The following is a 21,254-nucleotide window of genomic DNA, read 5'->3' on the forward strand; positions in this document are numbered from 1 at the left end:
CATTTTTCTTAATAATCCCTGTATAATTATTTGAACTATTTTGTCCTTTAGTTATGAAAATATGGACTCTGAAAACATTAGAGCGCTTCAATGGGTTTCAGAGCTGTAAGAAAATACATTTGACTATCAGAAAATACATTTGACTATAAAGGAGGGAAGTTTTCAAAATGGTAAGGACCACTGTTAAGACAGGTTATTTTATCACTACTCAAGCTAATTTAACACAGGATTTCATTGCATAGAATGGGATCCTGTGCTAAAATAGGATGTTGGCTCTTGAAATGCTTGACAAGACCATATAGTGTAGGGAAGTACTGTTATTCTGAACTATATAAGGATTGCCTCTTTTGGAGAATAATTTTGCCCTATGACGTGTACCAAATACCATTCGCTAAAAAATGATCTCATCTCCCATGGGAAATTTCAATATTTGGAGCTGGGAAAAAAGTACTTATAACACATGTGGAGCCCCATGGAACGTAGAGATCAGAATTGAGATATCCAGGTCACAACATCCTCATTCCTGGTGCTATTTTAGAAAAGGATCTGTAGCAGGGTACATGTTTTTGCTAGCACGGACAGCTGTGTGCATCGATTTTCAACTATACACATGGAAAAATCAACAGAGGAAACTCAGTAACAACAGCAATATGTTGCAATTTCCCACTTTGCATACATCACCCACCCACCCACAGGAAATTGCATCACAGGAGATGGGATGCAGCAGAGGGAAGATCCAGGGCCTGGCCAAAGGCAGCCTATTTTTCAGCATGCACAGTTTACAGGACTGGGGGAGGGGTGGCACAGAGGACAAGTGATGCTGGCCCCTCAGAGAGATGCAGATCTGAGGGAAGGAAGGAGCGATGTTGGACCCATGGGAGGGAAGCATCAAAGCAGAAGAGGTTCCAAACCAAATAGGCTCAGGGTACCACAGACCCTTGAATCAATCCTGTATGCCATTGAGCAATTGTAAATCTCCACACTGAAATATACGGTAAGTTCCCATGCAAGCATTCCCTGTATGAACCGAGGAATACACATGCACATTTTTAAAATACTAAATCTTTACATAAACACTTCAGGTTCCATCTACATTGCATGTTCTCTTTGGCATCAATGTTTGAACTATACGTGTAGATTTTTGACCCACCCAGGCCATATTCAAACCTTAAGAACATAAGAGTTGCCATATTAGGACAGACCAAAGATTCATCAAGTCCAGTATCCTGTTTCCAATAGTGGTCAATCCAGGTCACAAGTACCCGGCAAGATCCCAAGGAGAAAAACAGTTTTTATGCTGCTTATCTTAGGAATAGAAACATAGAGTATGACGGCAGAAAAGGGCCAGCGGACCAACAAGTCTGCCCACTCAAGAACCCTCCCTCAGCAAATTTGCCCACTCTAGAATCCCCTCTCCCATGAGAATCCATCTTTATAGAAACATAGAGTATGACGGCAGAAAAGGGCCGGTGGCCCAACAATAAGCAGTGGATTTCGCTGAGCCATCTTAATAATGGCTTATGGACTTCTCTTTAGGAAGTTATCCAAACCTTTTTTTAAACTCTGCTAAGCTAACTGCTTTCACTACATTCTCCTGTAATGAATTCCAGAGTTTAATTACCCGTTGAATGAAGGAATATTTTTTCCAGTTTGTTTTAAATCTACTACTTAGTAGTTTCATTGCATGCCCTCTACTCCTAGTATTTTTGGAAAGAGTAAACAAGTGATTCACATCTACTCGTTCCACTCCACTCAGTATTTGTTTTCTCAATACATTTTTTATAGATTTTTACAATATACATGCAGTTAAACTAGCAGCCAACCACCACTAAGATATGCCTAAAGAGGTTACACAACAAAAACAAAAAAAGAAAAACTGACATATGGATGCTGCACAATTCTCATCCAGATAAAGAAAAAGTCAAGAATACAATATCAACGTTCACCAAATCTCCACCTCCCCAAAATCCAACAGTATATCAATATAAGTAACACACCCATCAAATTCTACAAAACATTGCCCAATCAAGCACAAAATTCCCCTCTTACCCATCATCCCAATTCAACAATTAACCACTGATTTTCTGTAGAATTAATAACCAGTCTTGTTGATGTTTCACATATTGTCCTTTTCGCTTATCAGTCACATATTCCAAATGGATCAAGTGCCATAAATAAGATGTCCAATCGACTTCAAGTGGTACTACTATATCTCTCCAATAGGCTGCTACAAGACATTTCGCTGCAGACAGACCAAGTCAAAGCAGACGACTCTTCCACTTCAAAGGCCTGTCGTTCAAGTCCCAATAAACAACTTTGGGGGTTAAAAGTACTGGGCTATTAAGCCAGCTTATCAGGCTCAGTGTCACCTGGTTCCAAAAGGTTTGTATACGAGAACAGGTTTACCAAATATGCAAAATGTGTCCACTGAGTACCATATCTCCAACATTCATCTGTTACAGAGGGATAAAAGGAATGTATCCGTTCAGGGGCATAATACCACCTGGATAAAACTTTATAAGCATTTTCCTGAATTAAAATACAGGTAGAAGCCTTCTGTACCTCTAGACCAAGAGTAGGGAACTCCAGTCCTTGAGAGCCATATTCCAGTCGGGTTTTCAGGATTTCCACAATGAATATGCATGAGATTTATTTGCACGCACTGCTTTCAATGCATATTCATTGGGGAAATCCTGAAAACCTGACTAGAATATGGCTCTCGAGGACCGGAGTTCCCTACCCCTGCTCTAGACACACTTTTTCCTATTGAGATTCCATAAATTGACAACTCAAATCTTCCTCCCATTGCTTTCTAAAGGAACATGAAAATTTAGCCTAACCTCTTAAGTAAGTGTTACAAAACAGAGGCTGGCCTTGTGTTCCCTCTAAGCGGGCGGGTGTTGTGAGCAAACTTTTTTCACTGTGAGCTAAAAATATCGGGCGCCAGCAAGTTATGAGCCAAATAAATATGTTGTCAAAGTTGCTGATACATGAGGACGAGGTATTCAAAGGAATTTTAGGCCTACACGCTAAATTAAATAACGTTAAATAATATTTTTAAGAACACAGAAATTGTAGGGATGAAATGATATCTTAATAAATGTTTTACAACAAATGTAGTTATGTCTGTTACATCCATATGTGTAAACTGTAAATTAAAAACAGTCCAGAAGACAATACGTTTGATGCTTTCAATTTCTAGACCAGTGTTTTTCAACCTTTTTTGGGCAAAGGCATACTTGTTTCATGAAAAAAATCACGAGGCACACCACCATTAGAAAATGTTAAAAAATTTAACTCTCTGCCTATATTGACTATATATAAAGTAATTCTCTTTAATAGGAATCAAATAAACACAAAGAAAGTATTTTATAATTACTTTATTATGAAATAAAAATTATAAAATACTTTATTCAGTGCGAAACCTGGGCCTGTTTGGCTGAACACAAAGCTGATATTCTGGCTGGAATGGAAGAAAGACACACACGTAGCTCTTCGTCAACAGCTCTCAGTCTCTCTCTGTATTTGGTTTTTATAGCATACAAAAATAGACAAATATACCCTCCATCCTTTTTATTAAACCACAATAGCAGTTTTTAGCGCAGGGAGCTGCGCTGAATGCCCAGCACTGCTCTTGACGCTCATAGGCTCCCTGCGCTAAAAACCACTATTGCGGTTTAGTAAAAGGGGACCATATTGTAAAATATAGACAGCAGATATAAATTCAGAACTGTGCATAGTAAGTGAAGGGAAGTTTTCATCTCTGGGAATTTACCCAGTTAACTATTAAGTTATTTGGGCAAATTCCTTTGAAAACTGTGGTAATACTGCCTCCACTTTGCTAAATTTAAAATAAAATCATTTTTCCTACCTTGTCTGGTGATTTCTGGTTGCACTTTCTTCTTCTGACTGTGCATCCAATCTTTCTTCCCTTCTATCAGCCTGTATGCTTTCTCTCCTCCACACCTCATTCCCTCCCCCAACTTTTTCTTCCTCTCTCCCTGACCTTTCTTTCTTTTTTTCTGTTTCTCTTCTTTCCTTCTGTTTCCCTGCCTGCCCCCTTTCTTTCTTTCTCCCAGCCTCCTGTCCAGCAGTAACTCTCTTCCCTTCCTCCCCTCCCAGCAGCATCTCTCCGTCTCCCTCTCCAGTAGCAGCTGTCCCTTTTTTTTCCTTGCCCAGCAGCTTCCCAGATTCCTTTCCCTCCTCCCCTCCCAGAAGCATCTCTCCTTCTTCTCCCTCTCCAGTAGCAGCTGTCCTTTTTTTTCCTGGCCCAGCAGCTTCCCAGATTCCTTTCCCTCCTCCCCTCCCAGAAGCATCTCTCCGTCTCCTTCTCCCTCTCCAGTAGCAGCTGTCCCTTTTTTTCCTAGCCCAGCAGCTTCCCAGATTCCTTTCCCTCCTCCCCTCCCAGAAGCATCTCTCCTTCTTCTCCTTATCCAGTAGCAGCTGTCCCTTTTTTTCCTTGCCCAGCAGCTTCCCAGATTCCTTTCCCTCCTCCCCTCCCAGAAGCATCTCTCCTTCTTCTCCCTCTCCAGTAGCAGCTGTCCTTTTTTTTCCTGGCCCAGCAGCTTCCCAGATTCCTTTCCCTCCTCCCCTCCCAGATGCATCTCTCCTTCTCCTTCTCCCTCTCCAGTAGCAGCTGTCCCTTTTTTTTCCTGGCCCAGCAGCTTCCCAGATTCCTTTCCCTCCTCCCCTCCCAGATGCATCTCTCCTTCTCCTTCTCCCTTTCCAGTAGCAGCTGTCCCTTTTTTCCCCTGCCCAGCAGCTTCCCAGACTGATAGTGGTTTTCTCCCCTCCCAGCAGCTCTTCTTACTTCCCAGCGCAGCGATTCACGAAGGCAGCCTCGGGTCCTTTGTTGTGTCGCGCCGCCTCTGAGGAAAGAGGAAGTTGCATCATCAGAGGCAGCCGCGACTCAGCAAAAGCCCCGAGGCTGCCTTCGTGAATCGCTGCGCTGGGAAGTAAAGGAGAGCTGCAGAGAGGGGAGAAAGCCACTGTCGGAGGCTCCCCAAGATCTCTCCGGCCCAGCGCACGCTTCCGATGCTGATCTTGCAGAAGTTCAAATGAGTCAATCTTGCCGGTCCTGCGCTGTGACGAGAAACTTGTGCGCTGCGACCTAATATTTTGTGCGCCAGCCAAGTTGGGACTCTACCCAATAAGGACCATAAATTTCCACCTCTATTATATCTCCCCTGAGCTGTCTCTTCTCCGGGCTGAACAGCCTCAGAAATTTTAACTTTTCCTCACAGGGAAGTTGTCCCATTCCTTTTATCATTTTTATGGTCTCTTTCTCTCTATCTTTCCTAATTCTGCTATATTCGTATCTTTTTTGAGATGCAACAACCAGAACTGCACACAGTATTTGAGGTGCAGCCGTACCATAGAGCGATACAAAGACATGGTAACATTTTCTTTCTTTTTATTCCCATTTCTTTTGCAAATGTTCATATATTCTGGACATCCATGTGCAAACTGAAGCTTCCAAAATAATCCTTAGAGTACTCAAAAACATACTGTCAATTTGCTGACCAAGTAACATAGTACATGATAACAAATAGACCCGTATGGTCCATCTAGCCTTTCCCAAATGTGCAAGTTTCATTCCTCTGTGCTTTAGTTTAGGATTGTTAAATAGGTGGTAGCATTTGAGATTTGGAACTTGCTGTCCCAGAAAAAAACAGGTCAAATGACATTAATGATAATACCAAAAGAATGACTCAGCGCTTCCAGATGGGAAAAAGTATGCCTTTAAAAATAGCTAAAGAAATATTTCTTCCTTGCAAGCTTCTGAAAACCATATCCTTTCCTTGAGACAGGAAGCCAGAACATGTTCTGTCTTCTTGACATATGTTTTTGCAATCATTCAGAGACGCTTCCCAAATGCTTTTGATGTCTCAGAAGTTTAACTCTCACCCCAGGGCAACTGGATATACAGTATAAATGTCTTCCTTAGTAGCCATTTCAGTGGAACTCATATCTAAATTTTAAAGTTATTCATCTAACAGCCTTCAAGAAAGCCATATATACAGACTAAGTGTAATGCTTTCAAGGGATTTCTTTTGTAGGGTCTTTAATCTAAATTAAACAGGGATAATTTCTATCCATCCACATAGGTGCAAATGTGCTCAATTTTTATTCCATGGACTTTGTCAGATTTTCAATGATAGCACTTCACTTTCAGCACTAATCTTGTGCGGACACAATTCAGAGTTAGAATACACACATTCTAAGTTCAAAAGTAAGCAGGTAGCTCCAAGCCCCACCCAAAAATCAGCCCAGAGACCTAAAGGACAACCAAAACTGCTGAAACTGAATTTAAAACTGAAACTCATTGCCTAGTTTTGGCCATAATAGAACATGTGCACGACCACCTCTGACCTGGGCTCTGCCCCTGGCAGTTACCACCTCCAGAACCCCCCTAACCTCCTTCTACACCCTCTCTGATAGGAAACATCCAACCTTCTCTACCCCCTCTTGAGAGAAACTGTATTTCTCAATCTCCTTCCACCCCACCCCCTGGATGGCCTAAAAAGCCCCCTTCTTTATGCAGAAGATTCGTTCTAGCTAGGGCAAAGAAATCCTACCAAAGTCTTTTGGCCTTTGCCACATTTGACAGCCCCTAAGAATTCATTCTTATTAAGTTTAAACCTAGCAACAGTAGGCTTTATTTCCACATCTTCTCTTCCTTGTTTTCGTTATCTTACTGAGGATAAATTGAAAGCCTCCATGACAGCCAGGATAGATTCTATAGAAATTTTAAGGAACTCTGGAAATATCTCTTGAGTAGTATTAGGAATAATGAGCAAGGATTTGGGGAAGTTAATAAAATTCAAATTCCCTTGTTTTCTAAGTCCGCCATCTCCTGGCACACCAAGAGTATGTCCTTAACAAAGCCACTTTATATTACTGAATCCCTAAAACCTGTTGACTTAAGCTGTCAGTCTTAGCCTTTTGCTCTGACCAATTTTATTTGTGCTGCCAGACTTTTATTTCTGTTGAAACCCCAAGTACCTTGTCAATTTTTGTAAAGAAAAATATTCCCATAGACGTGATTGCGACCACAGAAAATCCAAAGTGACCTCCTGTGGTTTTACCAGTATTTTTGTTCTTTTTATTTACATACCACAAGTCTGGTAGTTTGTCTGAAACAGTTTATGATAAGGCATAGTATGGGGTATAGTATTAGTTAGGCCTATATTTCAGGTTGCAATGGAGGTTATCTGAACTTCCACTTCTCCTGTTCCACTTCTCGTCCTTCCTTATCCAGTGCGATCATCCAAGGATCTGAAGATCTTCTCCATTGTCTCTCAGCAAGGTCAGAAGGAAAAACTCAACAGTGCAGTTCCTTCAACTATTGCGGACATCTGTGCTGTTTCTGAAGCAACACTGGTGTACAGCTTTTCCAACACAGCTCTCCATGGAATTGCTGGGACACTCCAATTATTGGGATTAAGTGCTCCATTGACAAGCCTTTACTGCAAAGGGCATCTGTAGAATGTGCCACAAAGTCATTCAGCATCACTTGGGTATGTTTTATGTTTATTAGTATTTATATACTGCTGTTTGATACGTCATCATAGCGGTATATATAGTACTAAACAAAAAAGGGACTCCATCATCAATAGGAAGTAAAAATTAAAAGAAAATAATAAACTACAGAGTAGAAGAAAAGTGCATGTTCTTGGGGATACAGTAAACTGGAACTCAATTAACCAGAACTCTCAAGCAACCAGAATACCCCCTAAAAAAAAAAGAAATACTGTAATACTTTAAATGAAAATAAAATCAATTTCTGGTGGAAATTTAAGTGTAAACTTGGCACACCACACCTGAGTTCGCCCACGCTTTACATACCACAAGTCTGGTAGTTTGTCTGGAACAGTTTATGATAAGGCATAGTATGGGGTATAGTATTAGTTAGGCCTATTTTTAATCGTAACTCTCAAGCAACCAAAAACTACATTTATCTGGCATCTATCAATCGCCATGGGTGCCGGTTAACTGAGAGTCTACTGTATTCCCTTATTCCCTGAGTGTACCTTTAAATTGAGGGGGAATTTATTAACATGGGCTACTGTTAAGTCAGATTGTTTTAGCACACGGTTCAATTTTATACAATGAGACTGCGCTAAAATAACCTGTGGTAAAATAACCTGACAACAATAGCACACATTTATAACTTCCCTCCTTAACCATTTACTAGAGCAGTGGAGCCATCTAAGGCAAATGGGCATCCGGGAGCTCTTTTGAACAACTAAAGACAAAAAAATATCCACAAAAATGTGTTTTCTAAATGAGGAATAAATTCGGACACCCCCACATATCCTCCTGTTGTTTACCTGCAATTACATCACTTTCTTTTTCAGAGATAAAAAAAAAAAAGATTGAATATCAATATGAGAACATTTCTTTTTTTTTTTTTTCTTCCAAATTTTTATTCATTTTCAAAATTACATAAAGTGTAAGTACATATTCAATCAGATAATCAATGCAAATTTCACTTACATTCTATCTTTAGTTAATTACATAACTTCTTACCCCACCCCACCCCCTCCCATCCCTTCCCACCACATAACTAATAATCATATAAATACACATCAATACCACAATCCCCACCCTACCCTTTTAAACTGATATATTTAAGGGAAACGTATCCAGTTACTCTGTACAATATCTTGTCAATGGTTTCCACACATCCTGAAACTTCTTAAAATATCCTCTTTGCAATGCAATGAATCTTTCCATTTTATAAATGTGACATAAAGAAACATTAAGAAAGAACAGAATATTTCATGAGGTGTCCTAATTTTTTCACATGACATTGGAAAAATATAGGAGAAAAGTGGAAAACGTACAAATGGACAACATCCACAGAAAGAGAGCAGAAGAAAAATAGGAAAGCAGAAAAAGAAACTAGGTTCAACATGCATTGAAAAATAAGATGCCCAGAACACCAAGGTAGAAAAAAAAGGTATTTTATTTTGAAGTTATTCAGTGGAATGTATTTGCTTTGGACAATATCAACCACAGATGTTTTCATATTTTGTTTTGTACATGAGGAAATGCATTTCTGTTTTTATTTCTCCCATGTTGTGGTACATGCCTAGTATGATTTCTTGGGGTTTCCAGTTTAATTTTTCTCTTTCTCTTTCTAATTTGTGATCTCTTGTTCTATATTTGGTGAAGATCTGTCTGTGTTTTATATCTGACTGAGATGCAGTAATCCATTGAATCTAAGTTGAAATCTATAGCAGTCCCACATTCCCTTTTATCGGGAGTAGGTATACTAGTGTTCTAGGGCCTCATGCAATATTTGTAATGCTACCTATTCTTTGGTAGGGTTCATATTTAAATCATAGGAAATAGTGCTATGATTAGTGTGAATTCCATTTGCTATATCTACGTTTAGAAATTTTTCAGGTTTTTTTCCTCCATGAAGTACCTGTTAGTGGCAGAGATTTATGTTTATTACTGGTGGCATGGGAATATTTTTTTTTTTTTTGGTATGGTAATTTCCATGGAGAAAATGTGTGAGTTTTGATCTGCATCTGTTTTTGGAGGGAGATAAGTTTTTTGCAGATGTAGAAATGTTTACATTTGATTGATAAGAACTGTCACACTATATTAGGATCATCATGTATGCCGCGTGTCACATATGCGAGCATTGTCCACCAGGTGTATCTCTGCAGAAAAAAGATTGAGAACCACTGCTCTATACTCATCCTGGAAGGTTTGCAGTTTCTTTACTGAGCTTTTGTTTTGTATGGATATTAAGGGATGGTATACTGCCCTCTTGTGGTATTCACTTAGCAAACATTTTTAAAGTTAATGGAGATTTGACATTTGTTCCCTGCTTTCCATGTTTTCTTGGGTAATTTTATAAAGTTATTCTCATGCATATATGACAACACAAATGCTAAAAAACCTCTTCTAAAATACCAAATCGCATAAAAGAAAGCACCATTACATGATGGCATGTATTTTACTGGTGGGTATGCACAGGGATGGATTTTGGGCATTTATTCTGCATATGTGTGTGTAAAGTGCACGCCTTCAATGAAACCTGTCCTCCAGCGCTCGTTAAGGGCGCTATCTGACATTCAGAAATTTAAGAAAATTTTTAAAACTATACTATTTTTAGAAGCTTCTCAATAAAATATATGTTGTTCAATGCTGGTTTTAGAATGAATGGCACTGTGAATTAAGGTTCCCAAAGATGCAATTATGCATTTGTAACCTAAGATATTTGTATAAGTCTGTTTTATTTTGTGTTTGTTATTCTGTAATGCTGCCTATGTTATATGTGATAATCGGAGGGAAACAATATTCTATGTATGTCATATGGAAACCGCACAGTTGTATGCGGTATAATAAATTTTTAAATAAAAAAATAAAATAAATTCCGGGCACATTTTCTGCAACATGTGCTAGTATTTTATAAATACAAGAAAGTGTCTTTAAAAAACAGCACCTACCTATGGTACCCTGTTATAAAAGTATCCTCCACATACTGTATATGGACATAGCATCAGTAGTGCCTAGGCCAGTTACTGGGCAGACTTGCACGGTCTGTGTCTGTGTATGGCCGTTTGGTGGAGGATGGGCAGGGGAGGGCTTCAATGGCTGGGAGGGTGTAGATGGGCTGGAGTAAGTCTTAACAGAGATTTTGGCAGTTGGAACCCAAGCACAGTACCGGGTAAAGCTTTGGATTCTTGCCCAGAAATAGCTAAGAAGAAAAATTACAAAAAAAAAATAAAAAAATTTTAAATTGAATCAGGTTGGGCAGACTGGATGGACCATTCGGGTCTTTATCTGCCGTCATCTACTATGCTACTATGTTATGTTATGTTAACTTAAGCAGTCATCTTATGTCCCTGTCAAAATGCACAAGTTATTCTTTGCTTATGAGCATGTAAGTCCTGATTCAATAAGAAGTGCCTACTGTTAGGTGCCTAGATCGGTGCTCCTAGCTGATCTAGAAGCCTAATGTACCCCCTTTTACAAAATTGTGCAAAAGGTTTTTAGTATCATCCGGCAGGCTGAATGCTCTGTGCTGCTCCAACGCTCATAGGAACTCTATGATCTTCGGAGCAGCACAGAGTATTCAGCATGCCGGCTGGCGCTATAAGCCTCTTGGGCGGTTTTATAAAAGGAGGGGGGAGGCTTAGCTTTTTAATTGGTTCAATCAATGCTGTTAATTGAACAGTGCCATTACAAACCAATTTCTAAAAATTAATTTTCAAGTATGTACTTAACTCGGTAGGCACAATATAGGCTTCTATACCAAAGTACTAACCTACGCCTACCTGAAAAGCAGGTGTGTTTAGGGGTGGAGTTTGGGCAAGGATTGCCGTGGGCACCAGTAAATTGGACCATACCAGCACCTATATGGGGGTGCTGAAAAATTCTCAGCCCAACCAACCCATTTCCTAAATTCTGAGCCTTATTGTGCCACTGTAGCTGAAAAGAGAGTTATCTTATTTCATTAAAGGACAATCTGCAGAAATGAAATTCTCTGTTTTGACATTGTTTTAGATCAGGGGTGCCCAAATGGTCAATCACAATCGACCAGTAGATCACAAAGGCAACGCGAGTCGATTGCGTTGCCTTTGCGATCTGGTTCTTCTTGCCTCCCTGAGCCAGACCACAAGTGCTGGACCCACAAGCCTTCACCTCCGATGTCAATTCTGACGTCAGAGAAGAAGTTCTGGGCCAGCCAATCGCTGCCTGGCTGGCCTGGAACTTCCTCTCCAACATCAGAATTGAGGTCGGAGGTGAAGGCTTGTGGGTCCGGCGCTTGTATGCGCCAGGCCTGGCTCGGGGAAGCAGGGAGAAATTGGCGTGGTGGCTTCGGGTAGAGGGCGCAGGGAGAGTGCATGTATAAATTTGGGCGCACAAATCTGGGTGCCATGTAAAGAAACTGAGGGAAACAAATTTTCCTGGGGTTCTTTTAAAGGAGTCAGATGTGTTTAACCCCCCACCCTCTATAAAAGAAAGCCTCTACAGTCTTTTGTTAGAATATGGCTCAAGCCTGTTTCCCACCTACTCTTGATTCCCTCTACATATTTTCAAGGCAGTCCTTGGTTGTGTAGTAGGGCTGCCCCCCCCCCAAAAAAAAAAAAGCACCTAAAACCCTTCCATGGTCCATCCCTTGGTTTCCATATCCCCTCAAGCTCCCACTCATCCAGAAATGATCATTCGGTAAAGGGAATAGAAATGATCTCCTCTTGCTCCTGCTCTGTGATACCCATTTTACAGAACATTTTGCTAGGTTCAAGATTTCTTAGTATCCAAACTGGCTACTGCAGAGTAAAAGCAAGTAGGGACTACTCCTGCCTCCTTCACCTAATCTTCACTTGAAACCCTGGAAAGGGGCTAGGGGTATAGGGTTTAGGGTTCACCTGCGCTTGAGCCAAGAATACCTTTTGGAAATACCCTCCTTCAGAGACATCAAATACAAAAGCGTCAGGACAAGAATGTTCTCGGTGATGGCTTCAAGATGGCGGAACTCCCTTCCAAAGGAATTAAAACTCAAAAAAGACACCGGAAAGTTCAAGAAAGAGATAAAGACCATCCTCTTTACAGACTACTTTAGCTAATAATACAACATAGAGGAGATAGCTGGCTAGTCCCCACTAGGAACACAATAGGGTGAACACAGTAGAGTAGAGATACCCAGAATTGCTGAGAATGTGATAAACAAAGCACAGATAAGTAGAATTATCAGGTTGAATGTAAATTTAAGATGAATATAGAACACGATACAGGTATTATGTGTGCAAATAAGTAGGATTTGGTATGAACATAGTACACAATACTAGTATTATATGTGTATATGCATAGGATTATTGATTTAGTATAAATGTGTCTATATTGAATACGATCTCAGAAAATGCTCTGTATTGTAACACCTTTACAGAAGCGCGTGCATTGTAACACTATTACAGAGGTTCATATAGACTGCTCTGAATTGACTCCCCAGTCATTAGTAGCAGTACAGAAGCTTTCAATAAACAATATATGGGTGGGGTCCATGGACCTAGAGGTTTTTGCCATAGTTATAAATGAGACCACAAGTCTGGGTGTGTGGGATGTGGGGCGGGGAGGGGGCAGTGACCTTTCATACTTCAGCCTTGGGAAGTTTCAGCAAGGAAATATTCCTTATTTGTTAATGGTTCTTTTAAATGATGGCAGGCCTGGGATATGTTACTGCAACCTGGAATACACAATGTACTTGGCTGCATTAACACAGCAAAAACGTTGCTTGATAGGAATTGCATGCTTAGTTTTATGAATGGAAAGTCTGAGCATGCAGTAAAGTAAGAGCTGGTTGAAAATTAGCTAAAAGAAGAATCGTGCTTGAATCTGGTACAGATGTACAAGTCATCACTGGCAGGAATAGTTTTATTCCACAGCAGGAGGAAATCTTGGACACTGTGACATATAGGAAAAGCCCCAGTGGATAGCATGCAGTATAAAACAGGGCTCATTCTGCCAGAAGAGTACAGATTGACAGGGTCCTGGAGAGTGGGTGGGCCAGGATTTCCTGCCTAAAAGTGTTAGTTGAGTTGAACTAGAAATCAGCTGAAACCAGTTCAATTACCATACTAACATGACTAGGTTGGCCTCAAATATGAGAGAACTTTCTTGTTTGAGAGAATATCAATTTAGAAATCTCTTCTAACATTGCTGCTTTTGGACATCACCATCTCCCCCATTCGCCTGGATTTTTTTCAGATTTAATTTTTTTTATTCCTCGTGCTCTAGTGATGACAGAAACAGCATTTTGTACAGTTCTGGAATGCAGCCACAATGTTTTCTGCCGGTAGCACAGAACCAACCTGGTGTGACAGTGAGAGCAACAAAAATGGTGAGGGGGTGAGCTAATCCTATATAATAAAAGCTTACCGGCGCATGCGCTGTTAAAACAGCGTGATCCCTGCCGCTGTGGTGTGTGATCCGTGGCCGTGTTCCATTTTAGAACCCAGCGGCAGGGAACATTCTGGCCACTCCCCTCCTCCCGCCCTCACTCACCAACTGCTGCTGCGAGGAAGCGCAGGCAAGCTCTCTCCCTGCCCGGGTCCTCGGCAGGGAACACACCTCCCGCCCTTGCTCACCGCTACCGCCGCTGATCCTCCTCTTCAGAGCAGCCTGCGATCGTGGCCAGCTTTAAAGAACCTCGCAGGCCGCTCTCCAACCTCAGTAGCATGTTCCCTCTGACACACGGGATCGCGCCAGAGGGAACGTGCTACCAAGTTGGAGAGCGGCCTGCGAGGTCGCTAAAGCCGGCCACCACGATCGCAGACTGCTTTGAAGAGGAGCAGGCCAGAAGACGGATGGAGGGAGGGTAAGAAGGGGATCAATACAGGGAGCAAGGGGGGAGAGGGAAAGGGGGCTGCTTTGGGGAGAGGGGTGTGCTGGGGGAGACAGAAGGGGCAGGGAGCATGGAGAGATAGGGATAGGGAAAGGGGGCTGCTTTGGGGGGAGGTGTACTGGGGACAGACAGCTTTGCTCTGGGGGGAAGACAGAAGGGGCCATGGAGAGACAGGGAGAGGGAAAGGGGGCTGCTTTGGGGGAGGGGTGTGCTTGGAGCAAACAGTTTTGCTCTGGGGGGAAGACAGAAGGGGCCATGGAGAGACAGGGAGAGGGAAAGGGGGCTGCTTTGGGGGGAGGGGTGGGCTGGGAGCAGACAGCTTTGCTCGGGGGGGGGGGGGAAGACAGAAGGACACAGACAGCGGCCAAGGAGAGAGAGATAAAGAAACATAGACAGACAGACACATCTATTCTATCACCCGTTAATGTAACGGGTTTAAAGACTAGTTTTTTTACTATAATAGATTATAAATTTGATTGGCTTACAGGGAGTTTAATGTGATGTTTGTGGGTGATGTCTGCTTGGCACTCATAGGTGCTATTAGCGGTATTGAACCCTGGTGAACTTGAGACAAAGGGCTCCTTTTATCAAGCCGCGCTAGTGGTTTAACGCACGTAATAGCGCACGCTAAACCGCCGGCCACACTAGCCGCTACCGCCTCCTCTTGAGCAGGCGGTAGTTTTTGGCCAGCGCAGGGGTTAGCGCGTGATGAAAAGTCGCACGCGTTAACCCCGCTAGCGCGGCTTGATAAAAGGAGCCCAAACTCTCAAACAAGTTCCCAAGAACTGATTTAACACCCTGTATTTAGTATTAAAACTTTATTAATTTAAATCAGTCTATATAGCCCTCAAGGTGTCTCAAGAATAAGAGAGCAGGTCTTACATTGTGCACTTGAACATTTTTGACCCCTCTCATTTGGAGTAAGGCTCATATTTATAGAGGGGGGAGCTACTACATAAACCAGTAGCTGTGGCCTAAATGTTTACAGAAGAAGGCAGTGCTGTTATCATGTTTTTGCATCAAACTAAACATGATGGTATCAAACAATTTCATGCTTAATTTCCAACAAAGAAATGGAGATTGGGTGGGGAGGGCCTAAACAGCGGAACGAGAGTGACTGCACGGACAGAACTCGATCAATGCATGCGGCAATAAGACAGTGGCATATACATCTTTACACCTTTGTGTCTGCTTAGGGATGACATTCCGTACAAATTCTGTGTCTGAAATTAACCTTATAATGTACTTTGCTGGAGTAATTTGTATATTAATAACTGAATAAGGTCACATAAGTTTTTGTTAAATGTACAGTGGACAGCTGTTAGGTTTTGTTCAAATTTTTCAGTCTTGTATGTGACAACAGCATTAGGGTGTGGTAATGTGCATCGTTTTCAATAAATTTCTGCAGTTTACTGAAACTTTTTACTCAAATAGGCACATGGTAACTCATGTTATGCCAATTGTTTTGTTCTTTTAGTGTAAAGAATGACATCACATTGATGTCACTTTTACACAGTCGAAAATGTAAGTAAACAGTGAGTTGAAGCAGTCAATTATGCAAAGTGCTGTAATATTCATTTTGGTACAGATTACCCAAATTTGTTAAATTTATGCTTTTAAACAACAAATTTAGATGACAACATCTAGGGGTTCCATGTTTTTCTAAACACCATCTGGTAGTCATTGTTTTTATCGCCACCTCTGGCTGTATTCCTGAATATTCAATACCAGGCCATGTCTGGGCATTAGCATTGGCACTGGCACTGAATTCCGGTTATAGGTTGGCTGCTAAAGCTTATGCAATTAAGTGCAATATTCAGCCCTTAACTGCATAAACTGAAATGCTTACAAATAGGACTGTTAATTATCGGGCCTAATTTAAGTGGTTATCTTATGCCAGCCACTCACAACCCAGTACTTGGCACACCTAGTCCCATTATATTTTCAGTTAGAACTGCTGCAAGCCAGCTTTCAGCTCTCTCACAGTAGCTGGATGAGAATAATCACTGCTACAATGCTGGGAATGCTCCTACAAAGCTGATCTTCGGGCTGCCAGTCAGACTCCAATGTCTGACTATACCTCCACCCTTAAGGACCATTGGGTGTGCACTGGAACGGGCGGAGGTGCGATGATGCATCCGAGATGATGCATCCGAGATGATGCAAGATACTGCCAAGCCTCCTAAGGGCGCCTAACAGCCTGCGCTTGACCCCTGATTAACAGAAGGTGAGACCACCTCAAGGACGGCTCTGAGTTACAGAGAAAACTATGCAGGCTGGCCAATAGGTACCCAGTGGGCTCAGCCTGTTAGCTATAGACCGAAGTCTGAATTCTCAAGCAGGCAGAGCTTCAAAATTGTTCCAAGCACTAACTCACCGGAAAAGGGACAAAATTACATTGAATTAAAAATAAAATGGGGAGAGCAGAACACACACAACTGCAGCCATGCGTGCAGAAGAAAAAACTGTAGAGAGAGTTAACTAGCTTGTGTAGTAGCAGTTTTACCTGAAGGAGCTAGCCAGGCTTTTGATGAAAAATCACCAGAGGGCTGTTCCGAGGCCTTCCTTCTCCGACAAGTTTTGTGAAACCGGACATTACATCAAGGGGGGGCTCTTCGGCTAAAAGAAGGCCTCTGAGCAGGTTTATCAAGGTTTTTTGGTGTGGCTTGACTGGCTCATTTTGATAGTAGGCGTTAAGGGAGCTGGGGAGGAGATGCTGACCCGTAGTGGGGGATGTCGCTTGCTATTATCAATGGGAGAGGGGGAGCTGGCTGTCTTCAGAGCTCGAGCTGAAGGACGGTGCTGGATTTGGGCTGGGGAAAGAGAGTTGTTGAACCAATCGGGGGGGGGGGGGAGGGTTGGTGCTAGAAGGAAGGGAGAGAGGTACTGATGTGGAGGGGGGACTGGAGCTGAAGGGAAAAGAGAGGTGCTAGACTTAAAGCTGGGATTTGGAGGGAAAGGAGAGGTGCTGGATTCACGGCTCAGAGCTAGAGGGAAGGGAAACAGATGTTGGACCTATGGGAGGAGGGGCTAGAGGAAATGGAGAGAGGTGCTGGATCCTTGGGGAGTGTTGAGAGATGGGAGAGAGGTACTGGACCTGCAAGAAGGAGGAGAGGGAAGGGAAAGAGATGTTGAACCCAGGGGATGAAGGGAGTGAAATATTTAATACAGTGGAGGTATGAAGGGAGGGGAGAAAGAGAAGGTGTAAAGGAGTAAGAGGGGAGAAGCTGGACACAGGGAGATGTATGAAAAAAGGGGAGATGGTGGGCATGGTTGGAAGCATAGGAATGGGTATATGGATACAGTAAGTGGGGCAATGCCAGACACAGGAGGGCATATGGACCCAGAAGATGGCTAGACATGAAGGAGAACAGGATCGCAGAGGAGAGATGTTGGACTTGGGAGGGGGGATAAGGGACACAGAGGATTAACACAGGGGATAGGGACACAGAATAATGTTGATGAAGGCAGGGATATGGGCACAGGGGAAATACTAGAAAGGGAAGTATAGGAGACAGAGAAGGGAGATGCTTGCTATACATGGGGAAAAAAACATGCACAGAGATGGAAGATGAATGGTGAGAATGGAGAAAGAAGACATGTCAAATGGTCAGGAGACCCTGGCAAGTGAGTTAAGAGTAAACAGATGGAAACAGAAACCAGAGCTTGAGACCAATGTAATGTGAAGAATAAAATGGCCAGACAACAAAAGGTAGAAAAAAATATTTTCTATTTTGTAATTAGAATATATCAGATTTGAAATATGTATCCTGCTAGAGCTGGTGTTAGACATAAGTGGGAATGGCAAAGCCCAGGCTGTGCTTCTTTAGCTTCCAACTGGCTTAGAACTCTCTCTAAACAGGGGGTAGTTGCCCTAGTTGTACTCCCCTAACATTATTCCTGCCATGTGTGACTGAAATATTCTGTTAGCTTGATTTTTCTATGTAGCATTCTGTAGTACCAATTTGACTTCAGTTTTCTCAACAGTGGAGGGGATATTTGTGAGGGGGAGGAGAGGGGAGATAGGGGTTTGGTTGATCCTAGCTCTGTATTATTTGTGATTTAAAAATTGACAATTGTACAGAATATTGTTTCTTTTTATACTTTAATAAAATAAGTTCAGTATAAAATCATAACTATTCAAGGCTTGGGTGGATAGTAACATAGAAACATAGAAATCTATCATCTATCCTTTCTATTTCTTTTCTTAGCAGTTTCAAATACATTGAATTCTTCTTACTAGTCTGTTATATGCAAATGAATGCAATTATGGTTTCTCTTGTTTATACATCACTATTTTTTTTTTATTTAAACTTTATGTACTTGAACTGCTTTTTGTATATTATTTATAATATTCAATAAAATTATTGAAATAAAAAAAGAAACATAGAAATAGACGGCAGATAAGGGCCCACGGCCCATCCAGTCTGCCCACCTTAATGTCCCTCCCCTACCTTTGCCCTGTGAAGAGATCCCATGTGCCGATCCCATTTGGCCTTAAAATCAGGCACGCTGCTGGCCTCAATCACCTGTAGTGGAAGACTATTCCAGCGATCAACCACTCTTTCAGTGAAAAAGAATTTCCTGGTGTCACCTCGTAGTTTCCCGCCCCTGATTTTCAACGGATGCCCTCTTGTTGTCGTGGGACCCTTGAAAAAGAAGATATCTTCCTCCGCCTCGATGCGGCCCGTAAGATACTTGAACGTCTCGATCATGTCCCCCCTCTCTCTGCGCTCCTCGAGCGAGTATAGCTGCAATTTGTCAAGCCGTTTTTCGCATGGTAGATCCTTGAGTCCCGAGACCATCCGGGTGGCCATTCTTTGCACCGACTCCAGTCTCAGCACATCCTTGCGATAATGCGGCCTCCAGAATTGCACACAGTACTCCAGGTGGGGCCTCACCAAGGATCTATACAATGGCATAATGACTTCCGCCTTACGACTGACGAAACCCCTTCATATGCAGCCCATGATTTGTCTTGCCTTGGACGAAGCCTGCTCCACTTGATTGGCAGACTTCATGTCCTCACTGACGATTACCCCCAAGTCTCGTTCTGCTACCGTTTTTGCTAGGATCTCGCCATTAAGAGTATAAGACTTGCATGGATTCTGGCTGCCCAGGTGCATAACTTTGCATTTTTTGGCATTGAAGTTTAGTTGCCATGTCCTAGACCGTCGCTCCAGTAGGAGTAGGTCGTGCATCATGTTGTCGGGCACTGAATCTTCGTCTGTTGTGCATTTGCCCACTACATTACTCAGTTTGGCGTCATCGGCGAATAATGTTATTTTACCTCGAAGCCCTTCTGCCAAGTCTCTTATAAAGATGTTGAATAGGATTGGGCCCAAGACCGAGCCCTGTGGCACTCCACTATCACCTCCGTCATTTCGGAGGGGGTGCCGTTCACCACCACCCTTTGGAGCCTACCTCCAAGCCAGCTCCCAACCCATTTCGTCAATGTGTTACCTAATCCTATAGAACTCATCTTGCTCAGTAACCTGCGGTGTGGTACGCTATCGAATGCTTTGCTAAAGTCCAGGTACACGATGTCCAGGGACTCCCCAATATCCAGCTTCCCCGTTACCCAGTCAAAGAAGCTGATCAGGTTGGATTGGCAGCATGAAATGGTTTGCAGAGAAAGGGCGGGGATGGGGACTGAGCTCGTGGGGATGGAGACTGAGCTGGCATGGACGGGCCAGGAACAGGGCTGAGCTCATGGGGACGGGGACAATTTTCCCCCCCCGCATCATACTCTAATTGGAATGCAGGTCTCAAGCTCTTCGAGGCTGTTGTACTCCTTTTTGATGCTAAGTTGAATGAGTGATCTTCACACCATGGACACTTTAAAGGCACCAGCAATCTCGATGCTCTCAGTACCATGTACTGATGAGATAGATTGATGATGTGCCTGGTGTTTGGCATCATGAGTCCTCGGTGTTGATGAGTCAGGGATGAATCTTTTCTTTGGGCTATACGTAAATGATCATTCCCGATGGCTTCCACAGAAACCTTTTGAGGTTGAACATTGCACTCTCAATGTGTAATGTGTCTCATGGTTTGATGCAGCCCTGGGACTCATAGAGATCAAAGCTTCCAATGCTGAAGTCAATGGAATAGACTTCCCAGCACCAAAAATACTTTCATACTGCTTCTCTTTATTGAGACCTCTTGGACATCTGTGAACATAATTTACAATGAGAGAAATCATGGCTGGGTTCCTGGCATTGCTGGCACCAGTGATGGGTATATGTAATGGATTTGATCCTGTTGCTCCAGGTGCATTTCTTAAAGCCATTGGAGGCTTTCTTCTTGGGACATCTCATTCAGAAAAATAGCTGTTGTGAAATCAAATACAGTAATTTGATTTTGAAAATACATAACTTGCTTAGTTTACAAGAATCTAATGAGTTTAGGCACCCCAGCGAAGGTTGCTGGAACCTACTTTTCTGTAAATAATATAAACAAAGACCAACTTTGGTGTGACAAGATATCCAGTATGCCAAAAAAGAAGGGTTAATTGTGCATCTAAAACATGGAATTAAATTTATAGAACTTTGGGAATTTATTTTCATATCATTAAAATTAATCAAACAATTAAAAATTGTAAGGAGCATTATCTGTTGGGTGAATTGTTGCTTATTTTTGAATTACATGATTTAAGAATGGGAAGTTTGACCAACTATTTCTCTTGAATCTGTATATGAACAAGCAACATCTAGCACCTGCTAGTACATCAAAAATATACTAGTGATAAAAGTTAAAATGATGCTGAAAATCCTAGCAGTGTTCTGCAGTCATGTGTGGGAGTTCTCAAGCACTTAAACATTCAGAATGTTTGAACCAGATGTTTTTGGTCAATAGGGGTTGGATGCACCGATAGCAACATCTG

The 21,254-nt window shown here is 42.2% G+C and overlaps 1 protein-coding gene across 3 annotated transcripts in view; it reads right to left on the reverse strand.

The window, feature by feature from the left end:
* COL4A2 (collagen type IV alpha 2 chain) overlaps positions 1 to 21,254 on the reverse strand; it is a 426,713-nt gene that overhangs the window by 168,387 nt on the left and 237,072 nt on the right. The window lies entirely within an intron of this gene.

The sequence above is a fragment of the Geotrypetes seraphini genome, chromosome 6 (assembly GCF_902459505.1).
Source record: "Geotrypetes seraphini chromosome 6, aGeoSer1.1, whole genome shotgun sequence".
Lineage (NCBI taxonomy): Eukaryota > Metazoa > Chordata > Amphibia > Gymnophiona > Dermophiidae > Geotrypetes > Geotrypetes seraphini.